Raw genomic sequence first — 20,590 nt, forward strand, 5'->3', positions numbered from 1 at the left:
TGTTTTTATCGGGAGGGAGATTACAGGACTGAAGCTCATTTCAGTGCAGTGTGGGTTCTCTCTCTTTATGTTTTTATGGGGGGAATTACAGGACTGAAGCTCATTTCAGTGCAGTGTGGGTTCTCTCTCTGTTTTTATCGGGAGGGGGATTACAGGACTGAAGCTCATTTCAGTGCAGTGTGGGTTCTCTCTCTGTTTTTATCGGGAGGGGGAATTACAGGACTGAAGCTCATTTCAGTGCAGTGTGGGTTCTCTCTCTTTATGTTTTTATGGGGGGGAATTACAGGACTGAAGCTCATTTCAGTGCAGTGTGGGTTCTCTCTCTTTATGTTTTTATGGGGGGAATTACAGGACTGAAGCTCATTTCAGTGCAGTGTGGGTTCTCTCTCTGTTTTTATCGGGAGGGGGATTACAGGACTGAAGCTCATTTCAGTGCAGTGTGGGTCCAGATCTCAGATCCTGCATGTAGCAAAGCAGCACACTGTCCAGCTCAGCTAACTCTTCACCTCCTTTCAGTGTTTCTTAAGTTCCATCTTTAAGAGTGATCACCCAGTATTCATCTTCCGTCTTTTGGCTTGTCTCACTTCACATTTCTTCAAAATCAATCTAAGACACCTATCCAAAGGAAACTATATATACAATCTATGCTAGTTTAAAGTTGTAAACAACCCAAATGCCCAACCACAGATGAGGGGCAAACATACACTGTGAAGTACTACTCAACTGTTAAAAATGATGAAGTCATCATCTCCTTTGCCTGGTCTTGGCTGAATCTCTTTCCTTATTTCTTAAGTCCCACCTATAAGTGAAATAATCCATTAGTGATGTTTCTCCTTTTGGCTTATATTGGTTATTATAATTCCTTTAACAAATCTGAAAAGCTTCCCAAATGTCCATGCCACCCTGTGCAGGGACCATGCTAATCATCTTTGCATTATTCCAATTTTAGCATGTGTGTTGCTGAAGCAAGTTTCACTTTAAAACTTATCTCCAGCGGCCAGCCAGTGGTGCTCACGGCTGACTGCACACACGAGTATGTGTAAGCACATAGGTTCAATTTCCCTGACCCATCTGCATGGGAGAAGCTTCATGAGTGGTGAAGCAGTGTTGCAGGTGTCTCTCTCTCTCTCTCTCTCTCTCTTTTGGTCTTCTCTATCTTTCCTTCCTTTTCCATTTTTTTCTGTACTGTTAAATAAAAGAAAAATGAAAAAAAATGAAACATTCACCAGGAGACATAGATATGTCATTCAGGTACCTAGCCCCAGAAATAACACTGATGGGGGAAAAAAGAAATGACAAAAAAGAAGAAGGAAAAAAAGAAGCTGCAAAGTCTTATCTTCTTCATATTCTCCTTGTTCTTCTGACTGTTTCCCACCCCTGCACAAAAATTAATCAGTAGATATTTCTCTGTTCCTCTGCTGACTTTTTGTCCAGATAATCTATCTCTTGCCGCTAGTGGTGTGTTAAGATCTTATACTATGCTTGTGTTACTGTTAATGCCTCCCTGAATTCAGTAAGTACTTGTCTTATGTACCTGGGTACATCCTTTGGCCATTATGTAGTGTTGATCTCTGTCTCTGTTTACTTTCTTTACCCGAAAGTCCATTGTATTTGAGAATAGGGTAGCTGTCCCTGCCTCCTCCCCCCTTTTTTCTGATTATTAGCCTGGAACATCTTGTTCCAGCTTCTTACATTAAGGTTCCATTAACCTTTTCTGTGGATGTGTGTTCCCTGAAGACATATAAAGGATGGGTCCTATTCTTTGATACGTTTAGCTACTCTTGAATTTTTTCTGACAGGTTAGTTTAGGACATTCACATTTAGGGTGATCGTTAATGTATGTGGTTTACTTATGTCCATTCTGATTTTTGTTTTGAATTTGTTTTAAATTGTTGATTCTTTGCCCATTTGTTTCTTTCTGCCCTTTTGTGTGAATGGGCTTTTGTGATGAGTTCCTCACTGATTTCTCTTGTACTTTCTGTAAATCTCTGTTCCTTATTTTCGATTTTGGTGATCATAAGTGTAATAACTAACATAGTGTATCTAAAAAAGTCTTATTTAAGTTTGTCTTGATCAACTAACAGTTGATAGAACTGCTTTCCCCATTCTCTCCCTTCCTGTTTTATTGTTCTTTTAAAACAGCTGTGTTTGCGTGTGTGTGTGTTCTTAATTCTGGTCTACTGATGTTCACCTCACTTAGAACATGTATTCCTTTGCTTCCTCTTTTATTTCTTTTTTTAATTTTTTATATTTATTTATTTTTCCCTTTTGTTGCCCTTGTTGTTATTTATTGTTGTTGTAGTTATTGTTGTTGTTATTAACATCATTGTTGTTGGATAGGACAGAGAGAAATGGAGAGGAGGGGAAGACAGAGAGGGGGAGAGAAAGACAGACACCTGCAGACCTGCTTCACCGCCTGTGAAGCGACTCCCCTGCAGGTGGGGAGCCAGGGACTCGAACCAGGACCCTTATGCTGGTCCTTGTGCTTTGCGCCATGTGCGCTTAACCCGCTGCACTACCACCCAACTCTCTGCTTCCTCTTTTCTTATGGGTCTCCTTTCAGTCATTCTTGTAAGGTGGGATTGATGGTAGCAAATTCCTTTAGCCTTTGGGTATGTGTGGAGGCCTTCGTTGACCCTCATATGCAAGGATAATTTTCCCCCAAATAAGCTTTGTGGCTATAGTGCCCTCTCTTTTAGTATCAATTCTTTGTGTTTGGTCTCAGTCTGGAGCCCGCTGTCACTCCAAACACCATGTGCAAGCACCCACCTGAGATAGGCTCTTTCTGAGGGTGTCTCAGCTGTAGTTGGTGAATTTTGTCTGTCAAGTTTGATAATTGTCGATATTTGTCGTTTGGGGGAAGAGTCTGACCTGGTTGCTGTTACTCCATGGGCGCAGGTCCTGGAATCCACACGGAGATACTTTCTCAGTTGCTGGTTCATGCGTGCCTTCTAATTGTGTGACACAAGGCATTCCTTTTGAGATTTCTGCTGCCCTCAGCCTGCTTATGTTCTCCTGGTATCCCATACACTTCTGTGTTTCTCTAGAAAATTCTCCGTTAGAATAATGGTTCCTAAGATTTTAATGATGATTAAGACGAAGAACAACTAACAGTGCTATTTTGATAGGTATACTTCTGTCCATCTCTTTCAAACCTATCTCCTCTTTCCTTTTAGGAAAAAAAAAAAAAGCATGGGGCCAGGCAATGACGCAGAGGGTTAAGTGCACGTGGCGTGAAGCACAAGGACCCGCCTAAGGATCCCAGTTGGAGGCCCCCCTCACCTGCAGGGGGGTCGCTTCACAGGCAGTGAAGCAGGTCTGCAGGTGTCTGTCTTTTCTCTCCCCCTCTGCTTTCCCCTCCTCTCTCGATTTTTCTTCCTAGATATCTGGCTGTGAGAATGACCTGGACTCGTAGTCCTTGGAGTCAATTCTGGGACAACAGGACAAGAAGCAAGCAGAATAATTATACAATGGCTACATCATCCTGGTGTGTAATCCTTATGTTGTATTATAAATACCAGTTATAATCCACATTTTTTTTTTCTAACTGCACGATAATAGCTGGTTCAAAAATCCTGGAGAGAAGGTAGTGTGGGGTCAGTAATATGACTTATAACTGGTGTTTATAATACAACATAGGTATTACACACCAGGATGATGTATAATTGTTCTGCTCGCTTCTTGTCCAGTTGTCCCAGAATTGACTCCAGGGACTACGAGTCCAGGTCATTCTCACAGTTGGCATCACCTTGGCATCACCTTAGAACAAAGAACAAGGCCAGATGTCTAGGAAGAAAAACAAAGTCTCTACTACAGCCCAGACAACAAACATAAGTAGAAAGGTCTCAGGAAATTTAAAGGCGTAAGATGTTCTCTGTACAAAAAGTTTATTGGTGGTTTATACAAACAGTAATAAAGTCAACCCAAGAATACTATGATTACATTTGCCTTGTTTACACAATAAGTATAGATATTACAAACACTGCAGAGTTTTGAATAGCTGTGATTTCTGCTAGCAATTTTGCTTTTTGAATTTTCAATTCAAAGCATATGTTTATGAAGAACTACTCATATTATATACACCCAGAGATTTCAAATAAAAAAATAAATTCAGCAAAATAGAGAATACTGGAAGTAATCATTTTTCACATTTCATCCTGGACATTTGTCTAAAAGAATACATCAAGATATGTATTAGAGGGAGTCAGGCGGTACCACAGTGGGTTAAGCGCAGGTGGTGCAAAGCTTAAGGACTGGTGTAAGGATCCCGGTTTGAGCCCCCGGCTCCCCGCCTGCAAAGGAGTCCCTTCACAGGCGGTGAAGCAGGTCTGCGGGTGTCTGTCTTTCTCTCCCCCCTCTCTGTCTTCCCCTCCTCTCTCCATTTCTCTCTGTCCTATCCAACAACAACAACAACAGCAGCAATAACTACAACAGAGGCAACAAAAGGGAATAAATATTTACAAAAAAAAGATATGCATTATTTAACTAGCTCATAGCAATGTTCTTCTTTGTTTTAGTTAACCAAATGGCAGAAACTGTTTAAAATTAAATAGAGAAAGGGGTAATGTCTGTCTTCTATTTCATGTAAGAGGAGATAAGGAAAATGACCTGAGTGGCCTTATTTAGTTTATACTCACTGGTATTTTCATGGGAGGCACAAAATCCACTTCACCACCTTGCTTATCCAAAACTGCCTGGAGTGACAAGCAGTTAAGCAGAAGTTCTTTCACACGTAAGAGAGGAAAGAATACTTGACAAGTAAAAGCAGTAAATGGGGCCTGAGAGATAGCTCAGTGGGTAAGTTGCATGCCTTGACATGGAAGTAGTCCAGGGTTGCTTCCTGACGCCAGGTGGGGTTACCTTGGCGCTCTGAGAATCTCTGGTACTGTGATGTCTCACCCTCTCTCTTTCGCTGTCTCTGTCTCTTTATCTGAATAAGTGGACATCAACTTGGAATCCATGAAATTACAAATGCATGAAATGTCGGCTCTGAAAAAAAAAAAAAATGACAGACATCAACTGGAAAGTGAAATTTAATGTGCTTTGGATGAAGTTTTAGAAATGGGTATATCATTACTGCCCTTTTAAAAAATTCTGGTCATGACAGTTGCATCTTGCTTTCATGTCCTTTGACCTATTCTTGCTTGCTTTTCTTTTCACTGGCCCACTGCTCACTGCCAGTTTATGGCGGTTCTGGGGACAGCAGTGGGCATCTCTGTTTTATCAGTCATGAAGTCTTTTGTGAAGACCCATGAGACATTTGCCAGACCCGTTAATCTTTTTTTAACCTGGAACAGTACTGCAGAACTACCTTGATTTGCATACATGTTTAAAGTCAAGTAAATTTCTCTTTCATTTTTGGAAGATTTATTTTCTTTATTTCATATGAAATCATGAGATAGTTAAGAGAAAGAGAGAGAGCTACTCTGGGTGTCAAGAGTATCACTCTATTACCAGCAAGTCCTATATTCTACCAGCTGGTCCTTATAGTTCATGTTGGTGAAGAAATTTGTTGAAAGAGTGGAAAATTTTATTTCCATCAAGTTTTTAAATTTGGTTTAATGTAGTTCTACCTTTTATTTTTATGTTTAGATTTCATGCTTCAAGCTTTAAATGCCAAAGTTGTAGACAACATCCCTTTAATTAATTCTGTACTTCATTTATTTTATTTTGTTTATTTTAATTTTTTTAGATTTATTTATTATTGAGAAGCCTAGGTGGAGAGGGAAAGAACCAGACATCACTCTGGTACATGTGCTGCTGGGGATTGAACTCAGAACCTCATGCTTGAGAGTCCAATGCTTTACCTACTGCGCCACTTCCCAGACCACTATTTTAATTTTTTATATTTATTTATTTATTTATTTTCCCCTTTATTGCCCTTGCTTTTTTATTATTGTTGTTGTAGTTATTATTGTTGTTATTGATTTTGTCATTGTTAGGATGGAGAGAAATGGAGAGAGGAGAGGAAGACAGAGAGGGGGAGAGAAAGACAGACACCAGCAGACCTGCTTCACCATCTGTGATGTGACCCCCCCTGCAGGTGGGGAGCCTTGGGCTCGAACCGGGATCCTTACTCTGATCCTTATGCTGGTCCTTGTTGCACCACATGCGCTTAACCCGCTGCGCTACCACCCAATTCCCCTCTGTACTTCATTTTAAATGAATCTTTGCCAGAGTTTCTCTGCTCTGGACTGACTTTTTGCTTAAGTCTCATAGGACTGCAATACAGTGTTACTCATGATATTTCTCATCTGGAGTATTCAATACATATGAACCTAGTTATTTTAAACTATTGGCAAAAAGCTTTTCCTCAGTACTATAGAATCCTGAGTGTTTACCTAATTATTGGGGGGGTATAGAAACTTTTATTATCATATTAACTTAAATTTTTGGAAAATGATGTTGCCTTATAACATTATGTAAGTTTTGCAGTTCATGTATTCAAAAGAAGGGGAGTTGGCCAGGCATCGGTGTCTGGTTTGTCTCTGGTATGCAGTTTGTAGAGAAGTATAATGAGAACTGGAGAGATAGTATAATGGTTATGGAAATAACTCTGAGGCCTGAGGCTCTGAGGTCCCAGATACAAACCCCAGCACCACTATAAACTAGAGCTGAGCAATGCCCTGCTCTCACTTTCTCTCTCTTTCTCTCTGGCTCACTAAAATAAATATTAAAGAAAATCTAAGAGAATCCAGTTGAAAACTCCTGGAAATTGTTGAATAAGATAAGATAGCCAGTTGGCAGGCTACAAAATTAATGTGCAAAATCAGTGATATTCCTCTAGGCTAACAGTGAACTCGAAAAGAAATCTCTATCAGCAAAAGCTATCAGGTATTGAGGAATAAACTTTACAGAGGAGGTAAAAGACCATGGTAAGGCACTCTTTAATGACATGGAATGGGGTCAAGTAGAAATAAAGATGTAACCTGTGCTTGTGGATTGCAAGAGTTCATACTGTCGAAGTGAACATCCTACCCAGAGCCCTACAATGATTTAATGAGATCCCCCATTCAGGGTCGCATCAAAGGTCATCAAGGGAATAGAACAAAAGCTGTAACAGTTTATCTCCAAGATAGCTTGCATCACCACGATAGTCTTAAATAATAAAAAGAACAAGACTGGAAGCATCACACTTCAGTGTTAGCGAGCAAAATCAAACCATCATCCACTGTAAGGAAGCAAAAGATGTTTATTCACGAATTCGAATCTGGGCCGAGTGGTGACTGACAGCAGTCCACCAGCTCAACCCTGTACAAGGCTCAAACCACACAATTTATAGGAATTCAGACTACACTCAGGGAGGGGGAACATATCACCTTATCAACCTATATCCAATAACATGCTATAGAAAAACGTGAAATCCAATCATTTCAAACCTAGCAAAAAGCGTGATCCACACAAAGCAAAGTGCAGGCTGATTTCAAACATTGCAAAATCACACACCCAATAGAATCTAGCCAGGTAGGGTCACCACCGCCATCAGCTGCCCCCTCCTGGAAAATGGTTTCCTTGTGCAAAGGCCCTGATAAGCCTTGCCTGTATGCAGGGTCTTGGTAAACAACTGGTGGCTTACTGATTCTTGGTAAACAACCGGTGGCTTATTGATTAGATCCTGTTTTAAGGGGAAAGGGCAAGGAATTTTCCATCTCACACTATAAGCAGAAAAGCAACTATACTTAAAACTTTAAAACTACTGCATCTAACATTCAGGACCTCAGATTATACTACAAGATTATTTTAATCAAAACTTCCTGGTATTGAAATAAAAATAAACACACAGACCAGTGGAATAAAATTGAAAACCTAGAAACAAACCCCCAACACCTGCAGACAACTATTTTTTTTTTTAGCCAGACCAAATACTTTAATATATTTTTACAATCCATTTTTTTATTTGTAATAGTGCTTTACAGGATTTTAACATTACAGGGTTCCACAGTGCACCTACCCCAAAGGGTCTGCACCTCCTCTCTTCCCAGCCATAACCACCATATTTCTCATATATGTGTGTGTGTGTGTGTGTGTGTGTGTGTGTGTGTGTGTGTGTGTCTTTGTTGGTCTGTTTGCTTGCTTTACTGGTTGATTCCTTGGTTGCTTGCTTGGCATTTACAAGTTCCTGTGTTTAATTTCTCTAGACCCCACCTACAAGTGAAAACATCTAGTAAGTATCTTTCAACTCTTATTTTGTTAAACATAATCACCTACAATTCCATCCATTTTGGACAAGTCATTTCTTTTTTAATCGGACAGGTAGTTTTTTGTTTGTTTTTGTTTTATAATGGGACAAACGATTAAATGCAGAATAGAGAAACTTTTCAATAAACGGTGTTAGGAAAATTGGGTTTAAATAAACAGAATGAAACTCAATCACCACCTGTCACAGAGCACAGCAGCCCACTCAGAGTGGACCAAGTGCATGAGCATTGGAGTGGGAGTCATCAGATGCGTGACCTTTAATAAGCCGGAGCTGCTCAGGCTTGGCGTATGGTGGTGCCCTGGAGGACCTTTGGTGCTTCCGACTTGAAGGTCTGTTCTCTGTCTCCCCAGTCTTCTGCAGTCATCATTAATACAATGCACTTGTACTTTAAGCTATTTCAATTTACTTTAATGCGAGAGAGAGAGAGAGAGAGAGAGAGAGAGAGAGAGGGAGAAGCCACAGCGCCTCTCGGCTCTAGCACATGGAGTAGTGCTGGTCATGGAATCTGTGACCTCTAGACCTCAGATTTGAAAGACTCTCGGCTAACCCCACTTGAACTTGTTATGTTAGCCATCTTGTCATTTTACTTCGTGAAATACGGATAGCTGTACCTGCGTGTTGTTTCCTGAAGCAATGTCAGTTTTAAAAGTAGGAGCATCTAAGACTGAATAGAGTGGTTGTGATTAAAGAGATAGGGTAGTGGCCAGTGGACTTGGGACAGAGGAAAGAAGACTGCTTCCAGAGATGCGCAAGTTTACATATGGTGCTTGTCAAAATATTTCAGTAGGAGTGTCTGCCGCTGGAACATTCCACCCACACACATCCAGCATTTCAAAACACAGTTCATTCAAGTCTTCCTCTATGTGTGCATATCTTTTCTCTTGTTTTTTTTTCTTTTCTTTCTTTCTTTTTTTTAACCTTTTCAATTAGATTTTCTACTGGTGATAGTTTAACTACCTCAGTGCCCACAGATAGTTAACATAATAGTTATGCAAATTGACTCTCCTGCCTGAGGCTCCAAGATCCCAGGTTCAGTCCCCTACACCACCTAAGCCAGAGTTTAGCAAGCTGAGCAGTGCTCTGGTTAAAAACAAAACTAAAAAAAAAAAAAAAAAATGGTTCTACGGGGGCTAGATAGCATAATGGTTGTGCACAGAGACTCTCGTGACAGAGGCTCCAAAGTTCTAGGTTCAGTCCCCCACACCACCATAAGCCAGAGCTGAACAGTGTTCTGGTAAAAAATAAAATGAAAAGTTATATGTATTTCTAGATATCTGAATTATGTCAAGCAACATCTCTGCTGATCATCCTGTCTCCATGGTTTCCAGCTGTGCATCTTTAATCGCTATGGAAACATCCCAATAGCCTCTGCATAACCACAGAGAATAGTCAGTGGGCAGGTTACAATCCATGGGGAAACTACAGCCTAGTGGATACTGTGTCATCGCAGATGCAGACACTGATTTTCACAACGCCGCAGAAATTGGATTAGGTGCTAAATCATTTTCTGCATCCAGTACACTGATTAATGGCATTCAGATTTGTGTTAAAATAAGCGTGTGCCCTTCCCAGATGCAAAAGTCAAGGTGAGTTCTGAGCAGAAAGTTACCGTATTCTTGGAAATTGCAAGAAAATAGGTTCAGCCCCTGCTAGGTGATGGCAGGATAATGATTTCACTTTTGTGATAATGTCCCCTCTCTTGGACCTTTCTTGTCCCCCGTGTTTATTGAAATGTGATTATCCTGCAAGGAGATCCAGTAGAGAAATCTATCAGTTTTACCCAGGTTAGAATTCTATGACTAATATATTAAGACCTTCACAGACATTTCGGTTTCTTTGTCGTTCAATATTAACTCAGATATGGAACAAAAAAGATTCCCCCTCCCTTCCTTCTGCTGCCCCCCCACCCCCATAGTTTCCACAAATCATTGATGGAGTGAGGGCTGTGTAGGGTTCAAGATGATGTTGGTAGGAAACTCTGGTGAGGTACCCTAGTAATCTTTTTTTTTTTTTGGCAGGGGAGCACCAGGGTTATTGCTGGGGTTCTATGGCTGTGTGATTCCACTGCTCCTGTTGGCAGGCAGACAGAGAGACAGAAGGTAAAAGAAAAAGAGGGAAATAGAGATGGAGTTTCTGTCACTGTAGTTTCTTACAATATAGCACCAGGGTGCTACCGTTCCTGACACTTTCCCATACAAGATCTCCTAGGGATGCTGAGTGCTCAAACCCAGGTCCTTACACACAGTCAAGTGTGCACTCCAGTGGGTGAATTGTCTCCTGGTCCAAATAAAACCCTTTCTCTGAGATGCCCCTGATTTATGCTGCAGCACTTACCTGAGTGCCATCTGCCAGTCTCCTCTCCTGATGTGACTCCTTCAGTCTTCTGTCTCCCTTTTTTGTTCTCACACAGTGAAGTTTTACTAATAAAGCATAAGAACTGGCTTTCCCTTATCCTACTGTCTCTTGAAAATATATGTTTTAGAGCCCTCACTATGCATATTGAAAATGAACTATCATAAGTATCGGGGTTTCTTTCTAGACTCTCAGTTCTGTTCCACTGGACGGTGTGTCTACTTGGGCTCCATTTCCAGGGAGTTTTAACTACAAACGCCTTATAATAAATATATATCTGACAGTGTGGTGCTTTCAGTTCTCTTCTTTTTTCTCAAGATTGTTTTGGCGATTCTAAGTGTTTTCTGTTTTCAAACAAACTTCTGTAACTTTTGTTCTATTCTCGCTTAAAAAAAAAAAGTCAATGGGGACTGCATTAAATTCATACATTGCTCAGGCTAGGATATTCCTCTCAAAATGAGGCTGATAATTCTTTTAACCCATGAGCATTAATGTCTCCTTTGTATCTTTTGCTATCTCCTTGAATAGTGACTCATAGTTTTCAGCATACTAGTGCTTCATTTCTTTTGGTAAGTTCATTCCTAGATATTTTATTGATTGTGCTGCTATAGGGAAAAAGCGCTGATTTGTGAATCTTTGCTGCTTCAGGCTTAATGTTTGCATAGGAGAATACCATGGAGTTTTGTATGCTTACTTTACACCCTGACTCATTACTACTTTGCCTGATAATCTGCAGGATCTTTCTGCTGAAGTTTTAAGGTTTTTGTTTGTTTTTATGTATCCTATCATATCATCTGCATAGGCCCCTTAGAACATACCTAAAATAGTCTTCCTAGTTTCTTACCACCCTAAGATCCCTCCACTGCAGTTTCCAGTGGAGGGAATGGGGACACGGATGTCTGGTGGTAGGAATGATGCAGAATTACACTCCTGTTGTCTCGTAATTTTGTGAAACAATATTAAATCACCGAAACTATTAAAAATGAATTATCAAATCACTCTACTAAACAGATTATGGCTTTATCCCCCATTTAAACTATAACTCATAAAGACAAGGCCCTTTTGTGTTTTGTTTGCTTCTGTTGTTTCCGCCAGCAACTGCAGCGTGACTCCACTACTCTCAGAGGCCTTATGCTTTGTAAAATTTTTAAATTTAATTTATTTATAACAGAAACAGAAAATAGTGACAGAACATAGGATAAGAGGAGTACAACTCCACACATTTCCAACTACCAGAGTTACATATCCCATCCCCTCCCCTGATAGTTTTCCTATTCTTTATCCCTCCAGGAGCATGGACCCAGGGTCATTGTGGGGTGCAGAAGGTGGAAGGTCTGGCTTCTGTAATTGCTTCCCCACTGAACATGGGTATTAACAGGTGGATCCACACTCCCAGCCTGTCTCTCTCTTTCCCTAGTGGGGCAGGGCTCAGGGGAGGCAGAGCTCCAAGACACATTGTTGTCTGCTCAGGGAAGTCCGGTTGGCATCATGGTAGCATCTGGAACCTGGTGACTGAAAAAAAAATTATGAAATAAAGTAGAACAATTTTTTTAATAATCTGGAACATAAAGGCAAGAATATAGCAGATGATATTTTGGAATCTCCATTTTAGAGAAAGCTAGTAGGCCTATTTTAGGCATATTCCAAGGGGCCCATGACTTTACTAGTTTTTGCCTGTGCCTCACAGCTAACATGCAGGTGGGCTGAAGGTGTTATCTGGAGATATGGTGTCAAGGTTGGAAATAGGACCAGAAAGCTGGATCAGGGAAGAGAGTAGCTCCCAAATCTGGGAAAAGTATATAAATACCATTAACTGTAAACCCCAGCAATATGATCTGGGTCCCATATTCACTGCAGGAGCCTGTGTAACCTCTGCACCCCTGTAGGTCTGAGCTCGCATTCTATGGTCAGGGCTAGGAACGTTCTAGGCTGCACCCATTGCTGGACTCATCTTCCTGGATTGGTAGAGGATTTTGGTCCAATCTCCCTTCAGAAAATGGGGCTGTCCCAACTGTTGCTGAGCCACATTGAGGGAAAGGTCCTGTCGGGGTCCACAAAGGGTCCATTATATAGTTCCTGATGGAACCAGTGATAGGGCATTATTCTTTTGATAGATATTCAGAGATATATAGGGAGAGAAAGTCAGACAGATAGACAGACAGAGAAGAACTGGCAGCACTGCTCCAGTTTCTGTGAAGCTTCCCTAATATAGATGGAACCTGAGGGGTTGAACTCAGGTCCTCAGGCATGGTCACATGCGTGTTCAACTGGATTTAACAAGTATTCTACCCCCCAAACACTGCCGTTTTAACTAGTTTATATTTTAAATGTAGGGAGGCAGGTGGTGGCATAGCAGGTTAAGTGAACGTGGTGCAGAGCACAAGGACCAGAGGAAGGATCCCGGTTCAAGCCCCCAGCACCCCACCTGCAGGGGAGTCACCTCACAGGCGGTGAAGCAGGTCTGTAGGTGTCTGTCTTTCTCTCCCCCTCTCTGTCTTCCCCTCCTCTCTCCATTTCTCTCTGTCCTATCCAACACCATGGACATCAACAACAATAATAACTGCAATAATAAAACAAGGGCAACAAAAGGAAATAAATATTTTTAAAAAAATTTTTAATTTAAATGTAATCTAACACTTTCATACACACACGGATTCTTTCCAAGTGTTTTCTTGCTTTTTCTGAATATCCACCGGGAGTGTTCTCTGCCAATAGTAAATCATTTTAGGAAACCACTTACCACCAGTGCCTGTTGTCCCAACTCCAAGGCAGGACAGTTAGAGCACTGTTGGAATCTTCACAGCCTCTTAGCCCTGCCGTACTTCCTGGCTACTGGCTCTCCTCAGGCATTCATTTTTTTTTGCAGGTCAGAATACACCTTCTGAGCTCGTAAAAGTATTTATCTGAGAATCTTTGTTCTTCAGTTCTTCTTCTTCTAGCGTTTGCCCTTCTTCCATAGCCAGTCAACAGCGTCAGGTTGAGCCTGATGTCAAGTTTCGAGACCTCCTTTGAATCTGGAGAGGTGGCAGTCGTTGACTATGTGGGTCATAGTCTGTCTGGAGCAGCAGGGGCAGTTCGGGTCGTCTCTGGCTCCCCAGCGATGGAACATAGCGGCGCACCGGCCATGGCCTGTTCGATAGCGATTGAGGAGGGCCCAGTCATAACGTGCCAGGTCAGAGCCGGGTTGACGCTCGCAGGGGTCTGTGATGAGGTGTTTGTTCTTTACCTCAGCTGACTGCCAGCTCTGTTTCCAAGAGTCTGGAACAGAGAAGTTCAGTGTAGGCGTAGGGGACCAGACTGGGTGACGAGACGTCAAGCGTTGGACAGGGTGGGCGAAGATCTCCGCGTATATTGGCAGGTCCGGTCAAGCGTAGACGTGGGAAATGAACTTAGATGATGCCGCATCCCGACGAATATCTGGCGGGGCGATGTTGCTGAGAACTGGCAGCCATGGAACCGGGGTGGAACGGATGGTTCCAGAAATGATCCTCATGGAGGAATATAGTTTGGAATCGACCAAGTGGACATGGGGGCTACGGAACCATACTGGGGCACAGTATTCTGCAGTGGAATAGCATAATGCCAGAGAGGATGATCGTAGTGTGGAAGCGCTCGCGCCCCATGAGGAGCTGGCCAGTCTGGCAATGATGTGATTCCTCGTGCCCACCTTTGCTGCAGTTTTTATGAGATGTTCGTGAAATGACAGAGTGCGATCGAGAGTAACACCAAGATAGACTGGCTGGGCTTCATGCCGGATTCTCGTGTCGCCAAGCTGCACATTAAGCTCACGCGAGGCCGAGGCGTGGTGTAGATGGAAAACAGATGATACCGTTTTTTGCAGTGCTGGGGATTAGTCGCCATTTTTTACAGTAATCAGATCTCAGAGACATGTCTTTCGTGAGTGTTTCCTCATGAGTGTTCTTCAGTGATACTGTAGAATGTGCCCAGTCTGACTTCCAAATGAGCAAAAACACAAAGACAAACCAATCCATATCATGAGGAAAAACTGGTATTTCATTATAAACTGAAGTCACTCTCCTTTCTATGAGTTAAGATGAATATTTTTTCTATCATTTTTACCACTTACCAAGCCCACTTAAACATCACGCACATATCTAGTTCAGAGCATCGGGGGTCGAGCGGTGTCGCACACGTCACTACGCACAGAGAATGTAGTGCGAGGCCCTGCTCCCCACCTGAGCTAAGGCAAGATAATAATAAGCTCTTTTTTTTCCTTGTCTCCTTTTTATTTTATTTTAGAATATTGCTCCTGGCTAAAAAAATAAACTACCTATAAAAGACATGGGGTCACCTTAAATGAATAACACTAAGCAAAGAGAAAAACCTATTCGTTTTTAATTCTGACTACATGACCTAGAAAAGTAAAAAAAACTATGGTGACAAAAAAATGGTCAATTTTTGCCAGAGAGGGGGTGGGGGGGGCGTATATCTAGGAAGAAGCTAGAAAAGCTCTAGACCATATATTTTTGTGATAATGCATTATAATATTTTAGATAAATATGAGCATATATATATATATATACACATATATATACACACACTGATTCAAGGAGCAGTTTTAACCATTTATCAGAAACACTACTCAGCTCTGACTTATGGTGATGCCTGGCTTCAACCTAGGACCTCTGCAGCCTTAGACATGAATCTTTTGCATGATAACAGAACCATGACACTATCTGCCTGATTCATCACAATCCAAGACAGTCAAATGTAGAGAACCAAGAGCTAACCAAGATGCAATTATGCCGCCCGAGAAATAGTCCTGGTGAGGAATGTCGAATGGAGGAAGGAAGAGATTCATGGGTGGAAGCAGAAGCATGTTTGACTCTGTTCTTTTATCTCAATTCTGTTGTAAATCTGAAACTTCTTTGGAAAAAATGTAAAAAATATGTCTGTTGGGGCCAGACGGGTAGGTCTGGTGAGCACACATATTACAGTGCATAGGGACCTGGGTTCAAGTCTCAAAAGTGGTGAAGCAGGGCTGATGTGTGTTGCTGTCTGATCTTCCCTCTCATTCTCTCTTGAACTCTATCCATAAATAAAGTAGTTATCCAAAAATGTGTGGTAAAAGATAGATTGGTTTATATTCATTCTAATTTATTCCAGTCCTCTCCTTTTGTAACGGTAGAAAATTGGGGCTGGGGGAGGGAGGGTGTATACAAATGATCTCTCACTTTTCTTGAAGGTCTCTGAGTATGACAATGTAGCTCCTTGAAATTTACATTCAGCTTCAGGATTTTAATGTCATTATTTTAAATATGACTTGAAGTTTGTCCAGCTTTTTATTTTTTGTCTTTTAATGAGCATACTGGGCTCTTCTAACTTTCTTTACCCACTCAAGAATTAACATTTATAAACACATTAAAACAAAAAAAATTGCACTCCCACAGAAACACCATTTCTGTTTTTTTTTTTTATCTATTTATAAAAATTCAAGAATCAATCTGATGTATTTTTTTCCTTCATCCAAAAAGAATGCATTTTATGGGGGGGGGGGGAGGTTGGGGGTGGAGCCAAGATGGTGACTTGCAAGTGTCAGCTGGCATGAGCTCCAACAAACATCAGCTTGTGACCTGGGATTCTCTGGAGAGGGTAGGACACTGGGACAGCAGCAGGAGGATGAATAAGGGGTCCTACAGGTGAGACCACACTTGGGTTAGAAAACAGAGGCAAGGGGATAGAGAAAGGAAATCTTTAGATTCTTTCTGAAGCTCACCGCTCCCCGCCACCCCAGAACTAGCCCCCAGGGGCAGGACAGCCATTCCTAGCAAGCTCCCACAGAACTATTTTCTTTACTAAGATTCCTGGCTCACCAGGGGTGCTTTTCCTTCTTGTTTTTCTTCTCTTTTTTTTTTTTCCTAAGTGGCTGGAGCTCTGTTTGAGTGACAAAATACCTGACCATTCAGAGTCTTACCCCTGCCTGGGAAAGAGTACCTGGAGGTTCTTTTTTTTGGATACTTTTTACAATTGGCTGTCTTTGCTCAGGCTGCCTATAGCCAATTTGGTGCTGTACAAGCTACAGACTGACAGGTTTTTTTTTTTTACTCTATTCTATTTTATTACTACTATTATTATATGTGACTGTCCCTTTGTCCCTCCTTCAGGTTGACCAAATTTAACTGTTGTTGTTTTCTCCTCCCCTGCCAGTTGACTGGGTGTCCTCCTATCCAGTGTGAGGGGAACTTATTTCTCTCTACCCCTTCCCTCACTCTCCTTTCTCCCTCCTCCCAGCTAATTAAAAAAAAAAAAAAAAAAACTCTTTACTTTCACCTCTTTTTGTTGTTGTTGTTCTTGTATTCTTTCCTTCCTTCCTCCTTCTTTTGCTTTCCTTCCTTCCTCCTTCTTTTGCTTTCACTGATACTCATTTGTGAATTATTTGGGGGAAGAAAGCTGACTCATAGTGGACTCTCTCTCTGTGTCTCTCGTATCTACTTCCCTTTCTCCTCTTACTAGCCCTAGAATTTACAGTGGATAGTTGATCTGCATAATTGTCTATTCTGGATTTCCCTTTTTTCCTTTCTCTTTCTTTTTCCTTTGGAATTAGGTGCTATTTTTTCTTGGACTGGAGGTGTTCTTTGGCTAACTGGTATTGGTTGAACTGCATCAATCCTTGCTTAAGTTACTATTTCTGAGGATGGGTGACTACATTTGTCATATAGCATGGCTTGTACTCAAAACACAACATCTGAAGAACAACAGAAAAGAAAAATAAAAAACACATCAATAAAAAGAAAATGGTTAAATCAAGAGCAAATAAAACTGCTACCACAATGAATCAAGACAGGAACCCGGAAGAAACTCGAAACCAGTCAGAAGTAACCATAGATAATAAAAGTATGCAAGCAATAATAAACCTAATAATCACAGAAATGAAGACAACTATGAAGGAAAGGGCTATCAGAATTAGGGAAACAACAGATGAGACCCTCAAGGAAAACACACACTACCTCTAGGTAATTAGAGAATTGAAAGCTGGAATAGCTGAACTAAAAGGTCAATTAGCAGAACAAGCTAATACTACAACTGAACTGAAGAAAGAAGCTGAGGGAAGGGAAAGCAGACTAACAGAAGCAGAAAACAGAATTAGCTAGACAGAGGATGAGCTAGAGAAAACAAAGAAAGAGGTAAAAGAGATTAAAAAGAGATTGACAGACTCTGAAAGCAACAATAGAGACAAATGGGTTGATCTCAAAAGAAGTAACATTCGTATAATTGGCCTTCCAGAGGAAGAGAGGAAGGGGAAGCAAACATTCTAGAGGAAATAATACAAGAAAACTTCCCAGACCTAAACAACAGAAAGGACATTAAGATTCAAGAGGCTCAGAGAGTCCCAAACAAAATCAACCCAGACCTGAAGACACCAAGACACATCATAGTTACAATGAAGAGAAGTAAGGATAAATAAAGGATACTAAAGGCTGCAAGAGAAAAACAAAAAGTCACATACAGGGGAAAACCCATAAGACTATCAGCAGACTTTTCCACTCATACTCTAAGCGCCAGAAGAGAATGGCAAGATATCTATCGAGCCCTGAATGAAAAAGGGTTTCAACTATGGATAATATATCCTGCTAGACTTTCATTCAAACTAGATGGAAGCATCACAACCTTCTAGGACAGACAACAGTTAAATGAGGCAACCATTACGAAGCCTGCCCTGAAAGAAGTTCTAAAAGTTCTCTTATAAACAAGAACATCACCATAAATACATGCCATATATCAGAGCAAATAAAACATTGTAGAATAATGGCACTAGGATACATTCAATCCGTAATATCAATAAATGTCAATGGCTTAAATTCACCCATTAAAAGGCACAGAATAGAAAGATGGATCATAAAACACATCCAACCATATGCTGCTTGCAAGAATCCCATCTGACCCAACAAGACAAACAGAGCCTTAAACTGAAGGGATAGAAAACTCTCCGACAGGCTAATGGACCACATAAAAAGGCAGGAACAGCCATTGTCATCTCTGACACAATAGACTTTAAATTAAATAAAGTAATAAAAGATAGGCAAGGCCATCACATAATTATTATAGGATCAATCAACCAAGACGATTTAACAATCATTAACATCTATGCACCCAATGAGGGACCATATAAATACATCAAGCACCTACTGGAAGAACTACAAAAATTCATCAATAGTAATACAGTAATAGTGGGAGACTTCAACACCCCACTCTCACACTTAGACAGATCAACGAAGCAGAGAATCAACAAAGAAACGAGAATTAAATGAAGAAATGAACAGACTAGACCTCTTGGACATTTTCAGAGTTCTACACCTCAAAAAACTGGAATACACATTCTTTTCAAATCCACAGAGCACATACTCAAGGATAGACCACATGTTAGGCCACAAAGACAGCATTAACAAATTCAAGAGCATTGAAATCATCCCAAGTATCATCTCAGACCACAGTGGAGTGCAGCTGACATTTAACAACAAACAGAAAATTACTAAAAGTCACAGAATTTGGAAACTCAACAACATGCTGCTTAAGAACTGCTGGGTCAGAGAGACACTCAAGCAAGAAATCCAAATGTTCCCAGAAACAAATGAAAATGAAGACACAAGCTATCAAAATATTTGGGACACAGCTAAAGCAGTACTGAGAGGGAAATACATAGCCATACAGTCACACATTAGATTACAAGAAAAAGCCCAAATAGACTACCTTACTGAATGCCTTAAGGACTTAGAGGAAGAGGAACAATGGAACCCTAAAGCAACCAGAAGGATGGAAATCACTAAAATTAGAGCAGAAATAAACAGCCTCGAAAATAAGAGAACCATACAAAAGATCAATGAAGCCAAATGTTGGTTCTTTGAAAAATTAAACAAGATTGACAAACCCCTATCCAGACTCACTAAAAAAAGGGGGGGAGAAGATTCAAATAATTATAATTGTAAATGATAGAGGAGATATTACAACTGAAATCACAGAAATGCAGAAATTCCTGCAAAACTTTTATGAAGAAGTATATGCTACCAAGCTAGAGAATCTCGAAGAAATGGAAGAATTCCTAGAATCATACACCCTTCCAAAACTGAACCAAGAAGAACTACAAAACCTACATGCACCAATCACAGACAAAGAAATCGAAACAGTTATTAAGAAATTTCCCAACAACAAACATCCTGGACCAGATGGCTTCACAAAAGAATCCTACAAAATCTTCAGGAAATAGCTAATACCTATACTTCAAAAGCCCTTCCACAAGATAGAAGAAACAGGAACACTCCCTTCCACCTTCTATGAAGCCAACATCACCCTGACACCAAAAGCAGATAGGGACACAACAAAAAAGGAAAGCTACAGAACAATATCGCTGATGAACATAGATGCCAAAATATTAGACAAGATCCTGGCCAACCGGATATAGCAGTATATCAAAAAGATTGTTCATCCTGACCAAATGGGATTTATCCCAGGAATGCAAGACTGGTTCAGCATCCGTAAGTCAATCAATGTCATTCACTACATCAATAAAAGCAAAACCAAAAACCACATGATTATCTTAATAGATGAAGAGAAAGCCTTTGACAAGATCCAACACCCATTCATGCTCAAAACTCTACAAAAAATGGGAATAGATGGGAAATTCCTCAAGATAGTAGAGTCTATATATAGCAAACCTACAGCCAACATCATACTCAATGGACAGAAGCTGAAAGCATTCCCCCTCAGATCTGGGACTAGACAAGGCTGTCCATTATCACCATTACTTTCCAACATAGTATTGGAAGTTCTTGCCATAAAGAAATCATAGGAATACAGATAGGAAGGGAAGAAGTCAAGCTCTCACTATTTGCAGATGATATGATAGTATACATAGAAAAACCTAAAGAATCCAGCAGAAAATTACTGGAAGTTATTAGGCAATATAGCAAGGTATCAGGCTACAAAATCAGTGTACAAAAATCAGTGGCATTTCTTTATGCAAACACTAAATCTGAAGAAGAAGACATCCAGAAATCACTCCCATTTACTGTTTCAGCAAAA

At 40.7% G+C, this 20,590-nt stretch overlaps 1 protein-coding gene and 1 non-coding gene across 4 annotated transcripts in view; one reads left to right on the top strand and one right to left on the bottom strand.

Moving 5' to 3' along the window:
- Positions 1-20,590, top strand: part of LRFN5 (leucine rich repeat and fibronectin type III domain containing 5) — a 274,336-nt gene that overhangs the window by 230,629 nt on the left and 23,117 nt on the right. The gene's annotated exons all lie outside the window — the stretch shown is intronic.
- Positions 868-969, bottom strand: LOC132533603 (U6 spliceosomal RNA). The gene has a single exon (XR_009545466.1). It is a non-coding gene; the product is annotated as a U6 spliceosomal RNA (small nuclear RNA).

Source organism: Erinaceus europaeus, chromosome 16 (genome assembly GCF_950295315.1).
Source record: "Erinaceus europaeus chromosome 16, mEriEur2.1, whole genome shotgun sequence".
Classification (NCBI taxonomy): domain Eukaryota; kingdom Metazoa; phylum Chordata; class Mammalia; order Eulipotyphla; family Erinaceidae; genus Erinaceus; species Erinaceus europaeus.